The sequence below is a fragment of the Phyllobates terribilis genome, unplaced genomic scaffold (genome assembly GCF_046119375.1).
Source record: "Phyllobates terribilis strain yellow unplaced genomic scaffold, ASM4611937v1 Scaffold_11__3_contigs__length_659146591, whole genome shotgun sequence".
Lineage (NCBI taxonomy): Eukaryota > Metazoa > Chordata > Amphibia > Anura > Dendrobatidae > Phyllobates > Phyllobates terribilis.
This window is the reverse complement of record NW_027362771.1, coordinates 603,891,297-603,912,743: the sequence shown is the minus strand read 5'-3', so window position 1 is coordinate 603,912,743 and position 21,447 is coordinate 603,891,297. Positions and strand designations below refer to the sequence as shown.

Genomic DNA, 21,447 nt, shown 5'->3' with positions numbered 1-21,447 from the left:
TTCTCTACTTAAATGAAACACATCCATACGAGTTTGGCATCACCATAATCACACTGAGCTGGAGAGTCGCGATTCAAAGCAATTTTTTACCATAGAATCTATGTCCTAAAATCCAAAAAACCCCAAAAATGGCGATGTTGCATTTTTCTCAACATTTCCTCGCACTTTTTGCCCTTTTTTCAGTGCATGGAAAACGGCATCCTTCAAAAAAAAAAAAAAAAACTCGTCCTGGAAGAAAACGCGCCCTCGTACCGCAATGTGGATGGAAAAATATAAAAGTTTTGTCTCTTAGAAGAAGAGGAAAAATCAAAAGCGCAAAAATAAAAATTGGCAGCGAAGGGAAAGGGTTAAAAGTGGCTCAGTGGCAGAATTAGGACAATAAGGAGCAGATGAAGGTGAGGAGGCCGGATATATGATCAGATGTAACCTAATCGGTGGACAAAAAGGAGTCAAAGGAGAAGGGAAGACATTGTCCTGAAGAGCTAGCAATCAGATATACTGGCAGGGGTGAACAAAAGCCAATACAAGCGCAGAAGGAAATGTTCTGTGACCAGAGCCCAAATCTGTCCTGTGCATATCGAAATATATAATCAGCAGAGGAAAGCATTGCAAACCGTTCACATCTAATACTAAATTCCATATAAAAAAAAAAAGTACACCTGCATTGGCCGGGAATCGAACCCGGGCCTCCCGCGTGGCAGGCGAGAATTCTACCACTGAACCACCAATGCTTGGCTGCATCTGAGCCTCCCCTGAAGGGTTGTGTGCTGCCTCTAGGTGTCTCTGCGCACGGTGCCCAGTGTCAGGATTGCAGTGAGTCTTGTGTCGGAGGTTTCCTAAGCTTCTTGTTGCTTTTTCTTACGATGCTGAAGTTGGTTGTTTTTTAAGTTTGTTTGTTTTTTTTAACAGAAATAAAAAATTACAATAATAAAATGGAGCAAAGAGCCTGGTGTGAACACGCCTAAGAGCAGCTACAAAAGTGATAAAACCAGCACAACAATGGGCATCAAGGTGGGCACCGAAGGGTGTTATTTAACCCCTTAACCCCCGAGGGTGGTTTGCACGTTAATGACCGGGCCAATTTTTACAATTCTGACCACTGTCACTTTATGAGGTAATTACTCTGGAACGCTTCAATGGATCTCCCTGATTCTGAGACTGTTTTTTCGTGACATATTGTACTTCATGATTGTGGTAAAATTTCTTCGATATCACTTGCGTTTATTTGTGAAAAAAACGGAAATTTGGCAAAAATTTTGAAAATTTTGCAATTTTCAAACTTTGAATTTTTATGCCCTTAAATCAGAGAGATATGTCACACAAAAGAGTTAATGAATAACATTTCTCACATGTCTACTTTACATCAGCACAATTTTGGGACCAACATTTTTTTTTGTTAGGGAGCTATAAGGGTTAAAAGTTGACCAGCGATTTCTCATTTTTCCAACAAAATTTACAAAACCATTTTTTTAGGGACCACATCACATTTGAAGTCACTTTGAGGGGTCTTTATGACAGAAAATACCCAAAAGTGACACCATTCTAAAAACTGCACCCCTCAAGGTGCTCAAAACCACATTCAAGAACTTTATTAACCCTTCAGGTGCTTCACAGGAATTTTTGGAATGTGGAAGAAAAAAATGAACATTTAACTTTTTTCACAAAAATGTTACTTTAGACCCAATTTTTTTTATTTTCACAGGGGTAACAAGAAAAAGTGGACCGCAAAATTTGTTGTGCAATTTCCCCTGAGCACGCAGATACCACATATGTGGGGAAAAAACACTGTTTGGGCGCACGGCAGGGCTCGGAAGGGAAGGAGCGCCATTTGACTTTTTGATTATAAAATTTGCTTGAATAATTAGCGGACGCCATGTTGCGTTTGGAGAGCCCCTGATGTGCCTAAACATTGGAGCTCCCCCACAAGTGACCCCATTTTGGAAACTAGACCCCCCAAGGCACCTATCTAGATGCATAGTGAGCACTTGGAACCCCCAGGTGCTTCACAAATTGATTCGTAAAAATGAAAAAGTAAAAAAAAAAACACTTTTTCATTTTTACGAATCAATTTGTGAAGCACCTGGGGGTTCCAAGTGCTCACTATGCATCTAGATAGGTGCCTTGGGGGGTCTAGTTTCCAAAATGGGGTCACTTGTGGGGGAGCTCCAATGTTTGGGCACACAGGGGCTCTCCAAACGCAACATGGTGTCCGCTAACAATTTGAGCCGATTTTCCATTAAATTTGTTAGCGGACACCATGTTGCATTTGGAGAGTCCCTGTGTGCCTAAACATTGGAGCTCCCCCACAAGTGACCCCATTTTGGAAACTACACCCCTCAAGGGTTTTATTAAGGTGTATAGTGAACATTTTGAACCCAGAGGTACGACACAGAATTTGATAACATTAGGTCATCATATTGAATAAGTTGTCATTAGTCTTGAGCGCAAGTGCTCGCTACTTGAGTTTGCATCGGGTACTCAGGTATGCACCATGTACAGCGTGTGCTCGAGTGACATGCTCGAGTCCCTGCCCCGCATGTTTCACGGTTATTAGACACCCAAAAAAAAACATGCGGGGATCGCTCGTGCATGGCAGTCAATCCCCGCAAAGTTTTTTTGGCCCCGAAGCATATGGGGCAGAGACTCGAGCATGTCACTCAAATACCCACGATACTCAATGCATACCTGAGCACCCGATGTAAACTCAAGTAGCGAGCACTTACGCTCAACACTAGTCGCCATATCGTCATCTTTTTTCCTTACTTTTGAAAAAAATCCCAACCCCATCACAACCCTAACCCCAAACCCAGCCCTAACCCTAGCCCAACCCTAACCCGAGAGTTTATTTTTTACGCCGTTCCTCGTGCGGTATAAGTGATTAGACGACTTTATTCTTCGGGTCGGTGCGATTACAGCAATACCAGAATCATATGGGGGTTTTATGATTGACAGCTGTCACACACTAAAAGACGCATTTTTTGTAAAATCTGGTTTTTGCATCTCCATATTTTGAGAGCTATAATTTTTCCAGATTTTGGCAGACAGTCATGTGACGGCTTGTTTTTTGCGGGATGAGTTGACGTTGTTATTGGTGCCATTTTCAGGCACGTGACATTTTTTGATCGCTTTCTATTCTGATTTTTGGGAGGCAGAATAAACAAAAACCAACAATTCAGGAATTGTTTTTTTATGCTGTTCCGCGTGTGGTAAAATTGATAAGGCAGCTTTATTCTTCGGGTCAGTACGTTTACAGCGGTACCACATTTATATTGTTTTTCTATGTTTTGCACTTTTACATAATAAAAGCAATTTTATAGCTGCTAAGAGCCATCCTACAGTGTGTGGGAGGATACTCGAGGGTCATCAAACAGTGTGGGGTGGCTAATGGGGGCCATCATACAGTGTGTATAGGGCTACCGAGGCCTATCATACAATGTGGGGAGCTACTGGGGGGCGTAATGTAGTGTGGGGGATTACTGGGGGCTATCTTACAATGTGAGAGGCTACTTGGGGCCATCATACAGTGTGCTGGCAACTGGGGGTCATCTTGCAGTATGGGGTCTACTGGGGGCCATCATGCAGTGCGGGGGCTAAGGGAGCCACGATGCAGTGTGGGGGCTACTAGGAGCCATCATGCAGTGTGGGGGCTAATGGGAGCCATCATGCAGTTTGGGGGCTACTGGGGGCCATCATGCAGTGTGTAGGCTACTGGGGACCATCATACAGTGTGGGGAGTTACTAGAGGCCATCATTCAGCGTAGGGGAACTACTGGGGGCTATTATACAATGGCTGGGGCTACTGGGGGCCATCATACACTGTGACGGCTACTGGACACAATCATGCAGTGTAGGGGGCTACTGGGGTCTGTCATACACTGTAGGACTACTGTGCGTCCCACCATGCTGTGTATACAGGGCACTCAGGGTAGACAGACAAAAGGACACACAGAGGGCATTATTACTTTCTAGAGCAAAATGTGGGCACCATTCTAGGGCACTTGCACAAGGCATTAATATTTTCTAGGGCACAATTTTAGCATTTAGAGGACACAAAGGAGACTTTATTACTATGTAAGGGGCACAGTGGTGGGTATTATTATATGGCGCACTAAGAGGAGCGGTAATATGGACACATAAGGCAGCAGCGGCTCAGTATTGGGGTATCAGCAGGATGAGGAGTTTGTGCAGGTTGGGAATAGATGGGGACAGAGCAGGAAACGTGAGACATCAGATGTGTCTTTGTTGTGACTACAGACGAGTCCTGGCCGGAGAAGTCGTCATGTCGGTCTGGGCCAGATGGAAAATGCGGGAAAAATGAACGACTTCATCAGAAAGAACATCAGCTGTAAGTCACCATCTATAACTGTACTGTAATCTCCTATATTGTCTGCAAGACTGTTATCTACCACTATATGGTCACTATATGGAGATAATATCAGTGTTAATCTTTGTATAGAGATTTTCAGTAACAGCCTAAATATTTCCTGAGGTTGCCCTATATCTACAGTACAGTCGGGGTGCACCACAGTAAATGTAAACATGATTACCTGGTTAGGGGTCCACTCAGATGTTTCTCTTTTCCCCCACCCCTCTGAGTTTGATCCCCTAGCTATCCCTCTGATGACGAGGATGTCAAAAATACTGAAACTCGTCACCAAAACTGAATACGGAGGCTTGAAGGTTTCTCCGTAATTGTTTAGGGGGTCTGAACTGTGAGATGATAAATTCAATAGGTGCAGTAGACTATCTGTACGAGGGGTGGTGGCCAATGATGAATTGTGTCTGTAAGGTGGCATGGTAGCCATGGGCGAGGTACTCGTCTCTTACGCCCCGGCACATTACATGGAGGTCAGGGTCCTGGCTGGGTGTGTGAACTTGTGCTATGGGGGTGCTACGCCATTGCAGGCCACGATGACTTTGGTTGGCCAGGACCAGATGTTGAACAGTTCAATGAGGGAGACCACCAGTCAACAATAAACAGCAACTTGGTGGGGACTATATACAGTAGATAGCGGGTGCATAACTTCACTGATGTTCCCTTTACAATATGGAGCATTTTCACACACAATCTCTTTAACTCTTCAAAGTTTACTTGTTTCTACCTCAAGGTTCTTTGTCATCATCACCACCCAGCACACTACTACAGTCCAGTTAGTGAGAGTCTTATTCTCCAACCCGCGGTTCCGCGTCCTCTTGACTCTTAAGGGAACTAGTTTGCCAATATGGCCGGTTGCTTCTCTGTTTGTTAGCGCCTTGGAACTCCCGCCCGAGGCCCCCTCTCTTCATCTCACGTTCTCTGTTCTGTCCGGGCCCATTACCTCTCTGAGTTATAAACTCGGGGCCGTACTGCTAGGCATCCCATCCCAGGACCCGCCTCCGATGCATAACTCTGTCCTTCTGTCACTTCTCTTTTCTTTACTCCAGATCTCGCTATCCACTGTCTAGGTCTCCACTCACGTCAGGGACACCCACGTCATGCGGCTCTGCTGACTAGTCAGACCTTAGGTCTACTTCTGGTGCACACTGGGCCCTATCTAATGTCTGGACAGGAAACTGTCTCTGTCCCTTCACTTCATCCCCTCCCAATCTGGGCTAGTCCCATACATTAACCCTAAGTCTCCCTACTGTCGGGCAGAATACTATACTATCACCAATAAGGCAATAAGGCCTATCACAATACACTTTACAAGTAAGAATACACTGCAACAATACATGTGTCTTCAAGGGGAAACATGAGCAGTATGTCAATCTCCTTACATTTCCACACCACGGCCCCCTCATTCATCTTATCTCATCTCCAGGATCCTCACAAAAAAAAAGCTAGTAATATTTATTTCTAATTATGTCAACTCAAGGGCTCAATAACAATATTGAGCATCACGTCTCAGAGCTGGTTTAGGTTAGGTAAAGGCCTCTGAGTAAAATGTGATGGGACCCTCTCAGGACTCCCCTTTAACAGCCACATGTAAAAGGGCATCTTAAGTCATAAATGTCTACTTTAAGAATCATTTTAAGGGTTTTTCCTCTAATTCACTACTATGGATGGCATATTGTATACTTTGCAAACTTTCTAGAATTGTTTCCCAGGGGGCAAGAAATATTTATTTGCATAGTCATATTCCATTCTGGCAGACCATGACCCATTCATGCCATGTTCTAACCCCTGAATGTGCCTTTCAATGTTAAGGCTCCATGAAGAGGCAATTAAAACGTTTAGCAGAAGGCTACTTTTTGAGATTCCGTGAGGTTTCTGTGATGCTTGGAAGATTTGCTAAACACTTAGGGAGTGTGGGAGGTCTTCTCTTCTTCGGGGGGAACCTACACCACATTCTGGGAGAGTTGGCAAGTCCGGCATGTCTGCATTGCCCAAACACCCAGCACTGAGGGCAGATGTCCGGTTGCCCCAGACCAGCTAAGTTCCTGGGAACAATAGCACTTCAGAAAACAGAAACCTTTATGGCATTGGACATGTTTAGACAGGAGTCCTGGAGGATCTCACTGGTCCATGCGAATGACTCTTTTATCACCTTTCCATCTTTCTATCACATATTTGTGAAAAGTGTGACCACAAGACAGAAGAAGTGAGGAAGTGTGTGGGATGTGAGGACATCAAAGAGGCAATTGATGGGAAACAAGACTATTCTTTAAAAAATCACCATTAATTCTAAATCCTTGAGTCTACATGATCTAGGGAAATTAAGTGCCAACCAATATGGCCACCAGTTGAGTACATGGGAAGGTGACACCAAGTTTCAATCTTCAATAGAGTATAACAGTGTGTACTAATTATTATTATTATTTATTATTATAGCGCCATTTATTCCATGGCGCTTTACATGTGATAGGGATATACATAGCAAAAACATTTACATAATTTTAACAAAACGAGTCAGCGACTGGTACAGGAGGAGCGAGGACCCTGCCCGCGAGGGCTCACAGTCTACAAGGGATGGGTGAGGATACAGTAGGTGAGGGTAGAGCTTTTCATGCAGTAATGTGGTGGAGCGATGGTTACTGCAGGTTGTAGGCTTGTCGGAAGAGGTAGGTCTTCAGGTTTCTTTTGAAGGCTTGAACCCTACAATGCACAACCCTGAAACATCTAAAAAAAAGGTTTTACAGGAGAAAAGGATGAGAGAAATGCTTCATACATAAAAAGATAATCAAAACAGAGGCATGATCACAAGGTAGATATAGATTCATGTACCTAGATGTAAACCAAGGACATCACTGGTATGAAACCTTCAAAGATAACATCTGAAAAAGTATTACAGGGGAAAGGAATCAGATAACGCACATAAAAGTACATGAAATTATAGGCATGATCTCAGGGTAGACATACGATCATATAAGTCTGCCGTAAAGTATTTCATATAAGTCAAGTACAGGATCTAACTCACTGAATAACCACATAAATAATGTATTAGGCTTTTTAATATTTCAGTACTATGTTGAGGAAGACATATATAGCAGATAAAAACAATGTAAAACCATATGGACCCTCTAAATGGATGGCCATAGCCCGATGCCCGTTTCGCCCTATACTTTTCTAGGGAATACCATTTGAGGGTATTCCCTTGACAAAACGGGGGGCGAAACACCCTAACCATTTTTTATGTGATTATATAAAATCAGTACTTAACTTATAGGAAGTACTTTACGGCAAACTTATATTATCGTATATGTACCCTGAAATCATGCCTATATTTTAATGACCTTTTATGTGTGTTATCTAATCCCTTTCACCTTTATAACTTTTTCTGATGTTATCTTTGAAGGTTTCATAGCAATGATGTCCCTGATTTACATCTGTATTGGTTAACAATGAGGAGATTCATACATAGAGCTACATTGTCCACCTCATAAATAACAATGGCACAGCTGTGGGTTGTGGAATGAAGACTCTGTAAAGCCCCCCATACACATTAGACTAATGTTGGCCTCACCCGTTGATATCAACAGGTTTGGCTGACAAGCTTATGTTAATGGGAGCGCCGGCCGACAGATTGTCTTGGAAGATGTCAATCAATCATGTCCATTTTCAGACTGCAGACAATGTTCCACTCCTGGAGAAATGCCACCAGCAAAGATGTCTAATAGAGAACAAAGGAACCCTCGGTTGACCGAGCGTTCTTGTGTGAAAGGCACAGTGGTTGTCAGCCAAATGATTGACCAAAGCATCGTTTGGTCTACATCCATCCAATGTGTATGGGGGCCTTAAGTCATAGACATGTGTTTTGTGTGTACAAGCGGTGGGCCTTGTTGGGTCTACATTGTGTATTGTAGACATCTAAACTCATCTTGAAAGGAAACACTTTGTATATAGTCCAAAAACCGACCATTTTTTGTGGGATCTTGATTGTCCATTAAAGAAAAACAACCCCATCTTATATGATATTCTTCTGATCTATTCATGCATGATCATGGCCAAGCAAGAGTTGGCCAAATTGAGATGGAGCCGAGCCTTCTCCTAAACTCCATACAGTTGGGGATACAGCAGTGTGGAAAATTCTGAATTCTTACCCTCCATGCTTTTTGGGGGGCACTTTTGGGGGAGGTTCTAAGGTCAAGTCCAGGTGAAAATATCCTTAGCACAAGCCGGAGCACTAAAGAAATTCTCCATCCCTGTGTCTACTGCTCTTTCTTTCAAGACTCTCATGACCAATCTTGGTGCATAGCTATCATCTACACCTGGTGTTACTGATGTCTGAATACGGAAAATATATGAGAAAGATCTGAATGATCACTCGTGAAAAGTATGATGATGCTGTCATCAGCTGGGCAGGAGTCATAATGAATTACTGACACCCAAAGGAGAAGAACGTCCTGATACGAGGACTCAGTAAGCAAACATTGTCATCCTCTGGTAAGGCTCCTTTTACAATAATTGGATTGTGGGTGTTCCATCCTCTGGTAAGGCTCCTTTTACAATAATTGGACTGTGGGTGTTCCATCCTCTGGTAAGGCTCCTTTTACAATAATTGGACTGTGGGTGTTCCATCCTCTGGTAAGGCTCCTTTTACAATAATTGGACTGTGGGTGTTCCATCCTCTGGTAAGGCTCCTTTTACAATAATTGGACTGTGAGTGTTACATGTGATTATGGACGGTTCTTAGTCCTGGGTATAACGAATGACTGCTTGCTCCCCGACCATTATTTCTAATTTGGATATTTACCTTAACTTAGGAGTCCCCACCCCACAATTAATGTATAAGGTGTGGGTAGGTGGCGGGGGGGCTCATATGCTGCTCTCCCTTGACCCCGTGTATCCCTATTTTTAAATGCTGTGATTTGATTATGAATTTTTGCTGTATTTAATAAAGATTGTTTTTCTAACTAAATTACTCCATGTTTTCTCCGTGGTTTAAACATTGTCTACTCTCGTAGCACTCACCAAAATGATAGCTAAAAACAAACATTGAGCGAACATTGCATGGACACGGAGTTTTGTTCTTATCAAGCAACAGTAAAATAGTGATAATTAAAAAAAAAAATTACCGTAATATAAAATAACAATAAGAAAAATTAAAAGTAATTTTAGAAAAAAAAAATTTTGTTGCATTGGCCGGGAATGAAACCCGGGCCTCCCGCGTGGCAGGCGAGAATTCTACCACTAAACCACCAATGCTTCACATACTGAGCTCATCCGACTCACACAGGGACCATGATGAAGCCGGCGGCAGCAGTGACGCGAGGCAGGATCCTGTGTAAAGCCGTCTTTCGCGACCTGTAATTTTTCACAGTAACGATCTGTACCTGCGTCTAAGAAAAGGAACAGAACTTTCTCACTTCTTATTCTGTTCCATTTTTATTTGAATCCATCTTACTATTTATTTTTTTAACACTTTGTTTAATTGTTCTTGTTTTTTTTTCCTGTTTTTTTGTACTTTCTTACCTTTATTTCTTTTTTTCATGTTTTTCTTTTATGTGTTCGGATTTGATGTCTATCTGCTGTTTCTGTTTTATGATTATTTTTCTTGAAAAATACTGATCGCTTTCTTCTTTTACAACCAACTTCAAGACAAGCTGTTTTCATTCATTAGATCCTGAGACCGGGTGCGTACATAGAAATCGTGGGACCCAATACCAAAAGTCTGACTCCCCCCCCCCCCAAAGAAAAATTGTCAGTGTCACATGATCAGGTACAGTCACTGAAGGGCATACAGTCACAGAAAATAGTGCCCCTGCTGAAGCCCCTTATTGTCCCCATGCACTACAATACTCCTTTCATGGCCGCCATACTGTATGCTGACCCTCCACACAATATAATACCCCCTAAAATGTCCCCACACACAGTATGATACTCCTACAGTTAATTATCCACACAATTTGCACCTTCTGACTCCCCCCACACATACAGAACGATGTCCCCATAGTGCTCTCAACACATTATGATGCCCCCGCAGTCCCCCAACATATTATTATAATTACAATAATTACACAGTATGATGCCCCCACAGCCTCCTGACCTATTAATATGCTTACAACCTAGTATGAGGCTGCCACTGTACTTTCCCCCACAGACACACAGTAGGATGCCCCCACAGTGGCACCCTTCCAATGTTTTATGCCCCCTCTAGGGGCGGACATATCCATGGTGCAACCTGTGTGGCCGCACAGGGGCCCAAGAAGTAAGGGGGCCCATTTCTACCACTAAAGCAGGTGAAATTTTGCATTTTTACATTTTTAAGAGCTCTTGGGCTGCAAATGTGCCCTATATTGTTCTTGCACAGGGGCCTTTTTTTGTTTGTGTCCACCAGTGGACCCCACAGTGCCCCCAACGGTATATGATGCCTCCAAAGTGCCACCCATACAGTATGATGCCCCCACAGTGCCCGTCACACAGTATGATGACCCAAATCACCCCTGACACAGTATGATGCCCCACAATGCCCACCCATACAGTGTGATCAATCCAAAATACCTCCGTACAATAAGATGCCTCCATAGTGCTCTTCACACAGTATGATGACCCACAATGCTTCACCTATACAGTGTGACCCCTCCAAAATACCTCCAAACAATATGATGCCCCCACACTGCCTGTCACACAGTATGATGACCCAAAGCACCCCTGACACAGTATGATGCCCCACAATGCCCACCCATACAGTGTGATCAATCCAAAATACCTCCGTACAATAAGATGCCTCCATAGTGCTCTTCACACAGTATGATGACCCACAATGCTTCACCCATACAGTGTGACCCCTCCAAAATACCTCCAAACAATATGATGCCCCCACAGTGCCTGTCACACAGTATGATGACCCACAATGCCTCACCCATATAGTGTGATCCCTCCAAAATATCTCCATAAAATATGATGCCCTCACAGTGCTCCTCACACAGTATGATGACTCACAATGCTTCACCCATACAGTGTGATCCCTCCAAAATACCTCCATACAATATGATGCCCCCACAATGCTCCTCACAAAGTATGATGACCCACAGTGCCCCTTACACAGTATGATGCCCCACAATGCTTCACCCATACAATGTAATCCCTCCAAAATACCTCCAAACAATATGATGCCCCCACAGTGCTCCTCACACAGTATGATGACCCATAGTGCCCCTTACACAGTATGATGCCCCACAATACTTCACCCATACAGTGTGATCCCTCCAAAATACCTCCATACAATATGATGCCCCACAATGCTCCTCACACAGTATGCTGACCCATAGTGCTCCTCACACAGTATGGTCCCCCCCTACTCACATTAGGAGGCCCCACAGTACCTCTAACACAAGGACCGACGAACAATGTTAAAGGAAAACTATTCCCCTAGTCCCATTCCCCAGATATGCAGTTCTGAACGGTGCTGTGTGTGGACTGAGGCTCTTTGCAGCAGGCGGGATCTAATAATGATGTCATCACATCTGCTGCTCTGAGACTCAGACGTTCAGGCTAAATAGTAGGGGAAGGAGCCTTCTTGCTTCACCATTGTATTCAACTGTATCTGCATCCTTTGGATTATCCTATCCCCGAAGAAAAGTTGTCTAAACACATAAGAAGCTGTTAAAGAGGTTGTCCCAAATTTGGAACTTTACTCTATCCATGTGATAGTCAATAAATTGCGGATCTCTGTGACCCCCACCAATTCCTACAATGGTACACATCAGGAAAATCTCCTCTCATACACGCTACACTGAGGCCGTGATGAATGGCACCCGTAACCCATACACTTTTATGGTAAAACATCTGTTTAGACTCTGTCAAGATAATGTAACCCCATTGACTAAAAATGAGTGAAACTTTTGAAATTTGAATTCTCCTGCTTTACCAAATCCTTCCAAACTGTCACGAGTGTGTCAGATGTAATAGACAGTCGCACTGCATCTGGCTGCAGAAGGTCACTGCGTTTGGCATTGCAGACGCCTTCTTAATTCTTCTCACTTTTGGACCCAGCGTCAACCTCCCTCCTCCTCTGATTGACACACCCTGGTCTGGTTGTTCATAAACTCTCAGTCTGCTTCAGGGAGTAGCCGGTGATATTCACATTTTCCCTTGTGAAGGTTTGGAGCTATAGCAGTCGACTAGTTTCCTTTCTCTCTCTGGTGTCTGCTCAAGCTAAGTTTTTCCCCTTTGTTTGTCTCCCCTTGTTGTCTTTAGTTTATAGTGGGGACTGACCAGTGCTCATCCCCTTCCCTATCAAGGACCTAGCTCTAGGGATATACAGGGCTTAGGTTTCAGGCTCGGCGATTGGTGTGGAACCAATATAGGAACGGAAGGGTAGGCAGGGTGTTATTAGATCAGCCTAGGGGTCTCCACTCCTCCTTTCCCTAGTGTCTGAGCTTTCTTCCCCTCATCCCTTCGTGTTGCACTTAGTCTTTCCCACACTGTGCGTGACACAAACAATGTGAAAAGCCTCCAATTGCCCTGAAAAGACGCGTGTAACACTCTGAGGTCTCATAGGTCTCTTGTAATGTCCCAGTGACCTCAATCTATCTGGCTATAGGTAAATGGATGGCAGTTGTTCCTCATTGATGTCCTGTCACACACTGTCTGTATAATTTCTTCAGTGTTTATGGCTCACATCTTCTCTCCCTATCTCTATGACTAAGCTGTGAACTGTGACATCCTCTCACTATCCAAATTCATCACAAAATGGCTGTTTCATTCCCTACCTCTGCTTTTATATAGGCTATATTAGTCCCTTCTGCTTGACTTTGCTATACCAAATTATGTGATATCTTCAAAGTAAAATCCAGCGACCATCTTACATGATGAAGAAGAGTTTTGGCATTGGTCTCATTTTTTCCTCAAAGCTAGGGGCAGCTGGGCAAACAGGACAATTTCAGAGGCTTCCAGTCATGAAGGAATCCAATAGGAATCCATGGCACAGGAGTGGTTCCTAATAGAATTTGTAACACTATGCGTGCTATCATTAGGAGTCACCACAAGATCCTGGCTGTGGCATCATAATTACTGCTTGGACTCAAAAAAAGAGCATCTGGAGCTGGTGGCAGCAATGGTGGTGGCTCGGTATCAATTCTTTAGACATTACTGTGAGAACTTGAACCCAAAATTGCCGGTGGCAGCTAAACACCTTGCGGCGCAGAGAGAAGCTTGTAAAGTACAAAAAAAATCCTGTATTGTAATGGGGGAGTAATAGCCACTAACGTGTGAATGTCTTCTTCAGTCTATGGCAGGGGTGGGCAACTAATTTTCCCGAGGGGCCACATAAGAGAACGTGACTGTTGTGGAGGGCCAAACCAATAGGCTGAAATTAATTCTGCTCAATATTAATATTAACATATTAATTATAATTATTTGATATTAATATTAATTGTATCACTTAATATTGAGCAGAATTAAGTATGCTGACATCTCCCTATATACTGTTTGATCCCACACGCAGCACCTTCTATATATCGTATGAGCACACACACAACCCCCTATATACCGTAACAGCCCCCTATATACAGCATGAGTCACCACCCAGCTTCCTATGTATAGCGTGAGACCCACATAGCCTCCACATGTCCAGCATGAGAGCCTCACAGCCTCACCATGTTCAGCATGAGAGCCCCACAGCCTCTCCGTGTCCAGCATAAGAGCCCCACTGCCTCACCATGTCCAGTATGAGAACCCCACAGCCTCCCCGTGTCCAGTATGAGAGCCCCACAGCCTCCCCGTGTCCAACATGAGAGCCCCATAGCCTCTTCTTTTGACAGCATGAGAGCCCCACAGCCTCTCCGTGTCCATCATAAGAGCCCCACTGCCTCACCATGTCCAGTCTGAGAGCCCCACAGCCTCCCCGTGTCCAGTATGAGAGCCCCACAGCCTCCCCGTTTCCAACATGAGAGCCCCATACCCTCCCCATGTCCAGTATGACTCCCATAGCCTCCCCATTTCAATCATGAGATCCCCATAGCTTCCCCTTGTCCAGCATGAGAGCCCCATACCCTCCCCATGTCCAGCATAAGACTCCCACAGCCTCCCCGTGTCTAGCATGAGAACCCCACAGCCTCCTTGTGTCCAGCATGAGAGCCCCACAACCTCCCCGTGTCCAGCATGAGAGCCCCACAGCTTCCCCGTGTCCAGCATGAGTGCCCCACAGCCTCCATGTGTCCAGCATAAGACGCCCATAGCCTCCCCGTGCCCAGCATGAGAGCCCCATAGCTTCCCCATGTCCAGCATGAGAGCCTCATAGACTCCCCATGTCCATCATGAGACCCCCATAGCCTCCCCATGTCCAGCATGAGAGCCCCATAGCGTCCCCATGTCCAGCATTAGACCCCATAGCCTCCCAGTGTCCAGCATGAGAGCCCCATAGCCTCCTCTTGTCCAGCATGAGAGCCCCATAGCCTCCTCTTTTGACAGCATGAGGGCTGCATAGCCTCCCCATGTCCAGCATCAGAGCCCCATAGCCTCCTCATGTCCAGCATGAGAGCGCCACAGCCTCCTCATGTCCAACATGAGAGCCCCATAGCCTCTCCATCTCCAGCATGAGAGCCCCATAGCGTCCCCATGTCCAGCATTAGACCCCATAGCATATCCAGCATGAGAGCCCCATAGCCTCCTCTTTTGACAGCATGAGGGCTCCATAGCCTCCCCATGTCCAGCATCAGAGCCCCATAGCCTCCTCATGTCCAGCATGAGAGCACCACAGCCTCCTCATGTCCAACATGAGAGCCCCATAGCCTCCCCATGTCCAGCATGAGAGCCCCGTAGCCTCCTCTTGTCCAGCATGAGAGCCTCATAGCCTCCCCATGTCCAGCATTATACCCCATAGCCAGCCCTATGTCCAGCATTAGACCCCATAGCCTCCCCATGTCCAGCATGAGAGCCCCATAGCCTCCTCTTGTCCAGCATGAGAGGCCCATAGCCTCCTCTTGTCCAGCATGAGAGACCAATAGCCTCCCCATGTCCAACATGAGAGCCCCATAGCTTCCCCATGTAAAGCCAAGCGTCCCATTACATGAAAAAAAACACCACATACTCATCTCACTCCTGTTCCCACGGCGCTCCACCTCTTCTCCGGTGCGCAGTGCACAACTGACGCGATGAAATGATATCATCGTGTCAGCCAGGGGTGGATTAAGAGTAGCAAGGGCCCCGGGCAGTTTAGAAGGCGCGGGCCCCCCCCCCCCACACACACACACCTGATGTATCACGTGACATGTCACATGATCCCCTGTGATAGATCATGTGATAGTTCATGTGAAATTAATTTGGCACAATATTAATTATAATATTTTTTTTTAGGCTGTGTGCCCACTACACGTTTTTTAAGCGTTTCCGCAGCGGCAATTCCGCTGCAGAAACGCTTAACAAACGCTTGGTAGAAGGCCTGCTATGTTCCCCAATGATAATCCGCATGTGCTGTGCACATGCTGCGGAAATTTCCGCTGCGGATTATCATTGCGGAAAAATCCGCAGCACTAACAATTATTTTGCGGAAGCTCAGCGCTTTCGCCGCCACTGACTTGCATTGGAACGCATGGAATCCGCATCACTGCATCTGTACATGCAGAATCCATGCGTTTCAATGTGCGGATGGTACCTGGGTTTGGAGAAGAGGAGACTCATCCAGACCCGGGTACCATAGAACCTGTAAAAAAAAAGAATAAAATAAAAAATAAATATTATACTTACCTTCTGATGGCCCCCGGTGTCTTTATCCGATGCGTCCTGGCTTGTCGGCAGCTCGCGATGGTCTGAAAAGGACCTGCCGTGACGTAATTTAGTTATGTGACGGGTCACGCGACCGCTGACGTCGGCAGGCCATCAGAAGGTAAGTCTATATTTCTTTTTTACCATTCTTTTACGGTCACACTATATAAATCCATACTGGTTGCATGGATTTATATAGTGTGACCAAGTTGTCAAGCACTTTCCAAGAGATGCTAAAATCTCTTGGAAAAGCGCTTGATAACCCGCATGCGGAAATGCATGTGAAGAACGTTTCACATCCGCATGTACCTGGCAGGAAAAGCGCATGTACAAACCGCATGTACAATCCGCATGTACAATCCGCATGTACAATCCACATGCGTTTTTTCTGCCAGGGAGATGCAGAAACGCTCAAAAAAAATCCGGAGCATTTCTGCATCGTGGGCACATAGCCTTACATTAATTGCATGACTCAATATTGAGCACACGTAGCCATCTATACACAGCAGGAGGCCGCACGTAGCCATCTATTCACAGCAGGAGGCCGCACGTAGCCATCTATACACGACAGGAGGCCGCACGTAGCCATCTATACAGGGCAGGAGGCCGCACGGAGCCATCTATACACAGCGGGAGGCCGCACGGCGCCATCTATACACAGCAGGAGGCCGCACGTAGCCATCAATACACAGCGGGAGGCCGCACGTAGCCATTTATACACAGCGGTAGGCCGCACGTAGCCATTTATACACAGCGGTAGGCCGCACAACGCCAGCTATACACAGCAGAAAGCCACACATAGCCATCTATACACAGCAGGGAGCCGCACGGTGCCATCTATACACAGCGGGAGGCCGCACGGTGCCATCTATATACAGCGGGAGGCCGCACGTAGCCATCTATACACAGCAGGGAGCCGCACGGTGCCATCTATACACAGCGGGAGGCCGCACGCAGCCATCTATACACATCGGGAGGCCACACGCAGCCATCTATACACAGCGGGAGGCTGCACGGAGCCATCTATACATAGCGGGAGGCCGCACGGAGCCATCTATACACAGCAGGAGGCCGCACGTAGCCATCTATAAACGACAGGAGACCGCACGTAGCCATCTATACACGGCAGGAGGCCGCACTGAGCCATCTATACACAGTGGGAGGCCGCACGGCGCCATCTATACACAGCAGGAGGCCGCACGTAGCCATCAATACACAGCGGGAGGCCGCACGTAGCCATATATACACAGCGGGAGGCCGCACGTAGCCATCTTTACACAGCGGGAGGCCGCACGGCGCCATCTATACACAGCAGGAGGCCACACGAAGCCATCTATACACAGCAGGGAGCCGCACGGTGCCATCTATACACAGCAGGGAGCCGCACGGTGCCATCTATATACAGCGGGAGGCCGCAAGTAGCCACCTATTCACAGCAGGGAGGCCGCACGGTGCCATCTATACACAGCGGGAGGCCGCACGGAGCCATCTATACACAGCGGGAGGACGCACGGAGCCATCTATACACAGCGGGAGGCCGCACGGAGCCATCTATAGACAGCGGGAGGCCGCAAGTAGCCATTTATACACAGCAGGAGGCCACATGGAGCCATCTATACACAGTGGGAGGCTGCACGGAGCCATCTGTACACAGCGGGAGGCAGCACGGAGCCATCTATACACAGCGGGAGGCCGCACGGAGCCATCTATACACAGCGGGAGGCCGCACGGTGCCATCTATACACAGCAGGGAGCCGCATGGTGCCACCTATACTCAGCAGAAGGCCGCACGGCGCCCCCCCAGAGACAGCGGGAGGCCGCACGGAGCCATCTATACACAGCGGGAGGCCCCACGGTGCCATCTATACACAGCGGGAGGCCACACGTAGCCATCTATACACAGCAGGAGGCCACACGGAGCCATCTATACACAGCGGGAGGCTGCACGGTGCCATCTATCCACAGCAGGAGGCCGCACGGAGCCATCTATACACAGCGGGAGGCCGCACGGTGCCATCTATACACAGCGGGAGGCCGCACGGTGCCATCTATACACAGCGGGAGGCCGCACGGCGCCATCTATATACAGCGGGAGGCCGCAAGTAGCCATCTATACACAGCAGGGAGCCGCACGGTGCCATCTATACACAGCGGGAGGCCGCACGCAGCCATCTATACACAGCGGGAGGCCGCACGGAGCCATCTATACACAGCGGGAGGCCGCACGGAGCCATCTATAGACAGCGGGAGGCCGCAAGTAGCCATCTATAGACAACGGGAGGCCGCACGGAGCCATCTATACACAGCGAGAGGCCGCACGGAGCCATCTATACACAGCGGGAGGCCGCACGGAGCCATCTGTACACAGGGGGAGGCCGCACGGAGCCATCTATACACAGCGGGAGGCCGCACGGTGCCATCTATACACAGCAGGGAGCCACATGGTGCCATCTATACACAGCGGGAGGCCGCACGGAGCCATCTATACACAGCGGGAGGCCGCACGGTGCCATCTATACACAGCAGGGAGCCGCATGGTGCCACCTATACACAGCGGGAGGCCGCACGGTGCCCCCCCCAGAGACAGCGGGAGGCCGCACGTAGCCATCTATACACAGCGGGAGGCCGCACGTAGCCATCTATACACAGCGGGAGGCCGCACGGTGCCATCGATACACAGCGGGAGGCCACACGTAGCCATCTATACACAGCGGGAGGCCACACGGAGCCATCTATACACAGCGGGAGGCCGCACGGTGCCATCTATCCACAGCGGGAGGCCACACGGAGCCATCTATACACAGCGGGAGGCTGCACGGAGCCATCTATACACAGCAGGGAGCCGCATGGTGCCATCTATACACAGCGGGAGGCCGCACGGTGTCCCCCCCAGAGACAGCAAGAGGCCGCACGGCACCATCTATACTCAGCAGGAGGCCACACACAGTCACGCACACACACAAACATATACAGACAAATACATACACGCATAAACACATTTGAAACACAAAAATACATATAAACAGACATCACACAATGATGTCTGTCTGCACACACATACATACATACACACATACACAGACACACACACACTCACCATCCATCGGCTCGGCTCCAGTCCTCCTGGCTCCTGCTCCTCTCCGGTGGTAAGTAGCAGTGCAGGCCGGGCACGCACTGTGTGACGTCACAGTTAGGAGACACGGCCGCGCACAGTGCCGTGTCTCCTAGCAGTGACGCGGCCGGGCCAGCACAGGGAAGATAACTGCTGCATTGCTGGCCCGGCCGAAGAAGAAGCAGCGGCTGTGCACCGCTGCTGGGGGAGTGGTCTGGGGCCCCCCCGCCACTGTCTGCCGGTATGTGCCGCGGGGCCGCACATATAATGAGGGCAATCCGGCCATAGACACCTCGGAGCCCCGGACCCCCTGGAGACCAGAGGCCCCGGGCGGTAGCCCGGATTGCCCTCATTATAATCCGCCTATGGTGTCAGCTGTCTAACGCTGACTGGTGGAAGAAGATGTCAGCGGTGCCATCTTCCACCAATGCATTCACCGTTGTCTGCATCCCGAGGATGCACATTACGGTAACAGTGGGTGGCAGCGACGGACAGGCGAGGGAGGGTGTGGTGTGGCCCATGGGCCACTGTTTTCAGCCCCTCAGCTGGTCTATGGCTTCTAAGTTGCACTGCGCTATAAAAGAATGGGAATTGTGTGTGGCCCTTGATATGCTACATTTGTGGCCCCAGAGGTGTGACTATACCCAGCAGGGCCGGCTCCAGGTTTTTGTGGGCCCCGGGCGAAAGAGTCTCTGTGGGCCCCTTTAACACATACCACGCTTCATGGTGCACAAATACAGCAGAGAAATATATACATATATATATATGCCAAAGATTTCACTTCTTACATTACATGAGCCATATCTAATGTAAATTCCACAACAGCTCAGAAACCGGCAAATCGCTCCATACAGAATACTGGCCCCTATAAAATGCACCATACAGGATACTAGCCCCCATATTACGCTCTGTATAGGATACTGGCCCCCTTATAATGCTCCATACAGAATACTGGCCCCCAAATAATGCTCCACGCAGGATACTGGCCCCCATATTACGCCCTGTACAGGATACTGGCTCCCTTATAATGCTCCATACAGAATACTGGCCCCCAAATAATGCCTCCATGCAGGATATTGGCCTCCCATATTACGCTCTGTACAGGATACTGGCCCCCTTATAATGCTCCATACAGAATACTGGCCCCCAAATATTGCTCCATGCAGGCTGTGCCCCCATATAATGCTCCATTCAGGCTGTGCCCCCACATGATGCCCCATGCAGACTGTTCCTGTTATGTTCTGCAACTTAGAACTAAGGAATAGGAGGGAAAAGCTGTCCCTGCACTGAGACTCAGCTTAACCCTACGCTGGGGTGGGTGCCCTATTCCTTATGAATAGCCCCACCGAAACTCCTGCACTGAACTCAAACGAAGACCTGTAAGAAAGGAAAAGGGGTCCCTAAAAGATCTAAGGACTGGGTGCAAAAGCAGGAGACCTCCTAACAGAAAAGTTAGTTGCAGAAACGAAAATAAAAGGAAACAAAACTGGTGGAACAAGAAGTCCCAGGATAACAATAGTCCAACGCAAGAAGAACTAAACCAGGCTACTTAGGCAGAGCACGAGCGTTACAACACTGGGAATGGGGGCCAGGCGCAGGGTAATGAAGAGTGCAGAGATCACATGACCAAGAAACCCAGCACCAGAGGAAAAGACTAGAAGCCAGAAAACCACAACAAAATGGCCGTTAGTAAAACAACATAGATTCTAACAGTTCCCTCCTTATAATGCCCCGTGCAGGATTTCACCCCCCCCCTTACAATGCCCCATGCAGGATGCCACCCCCCTTATAATGCCCTATGCAGGATGCCACACCCCTTATAATGCCCCATGCAGGATGTCACCCCCCTTGTAATGTCCCATGCAGGATGCCACCCCCCCTTATAATGCCCCATGCAGGATGTCATCCCCCCTTATAATGCCCCATGCAGGATGTCACTCCCCCCTTATAATGCCCCATGTAGGATGTCACCCCCCCCCCTTATAATGGACCCATGCAAGATGTCACCTCTCCCCCCTTATAATGCCCCATGCAGGATGTCATCCCCCCCTTATAATGCCTCATGCAGGATATCACCCCCCCATATAATGCCCCATGCAGGATATCACTCCCCCCCCATATAATGCCCCATGCCTCCATATATATAACAAAAAAATCAAATACTCACCTCACTTCTCACCTGCTGCCGCTGCTCCAGACTTCTCAGCGT

General features: G+C 47.6%; 2 non-coding genes across 2 annotated transcripts; both read right to left on the bottom strand.

Moving 5' to 3' along the window:
* Positions 1-660: 660 nt before the first annotated feature.
* On the bottom strand, positions 661-731 carry TRNAG-GCC (transfer RNA glycine (anticodon GCC)). The gene has a single exon. It is a non-coding gene; the product is annotated as a tRNA-Gly (tRNA).
* Positions 732-9,554: 8,823 nt separating this feature from the next.
* On the bottom strand, positions 9,555-9,625 carry TRNAG-GCC (transfer RNA glycine (anticodon GCC)). The gene has a single exon. It is a non-coding gene; the product is annotated as a tRNA-Gly (tRNA).
* Positions 9,626-21,447: the final 11,822 nt, after the last annotated feature.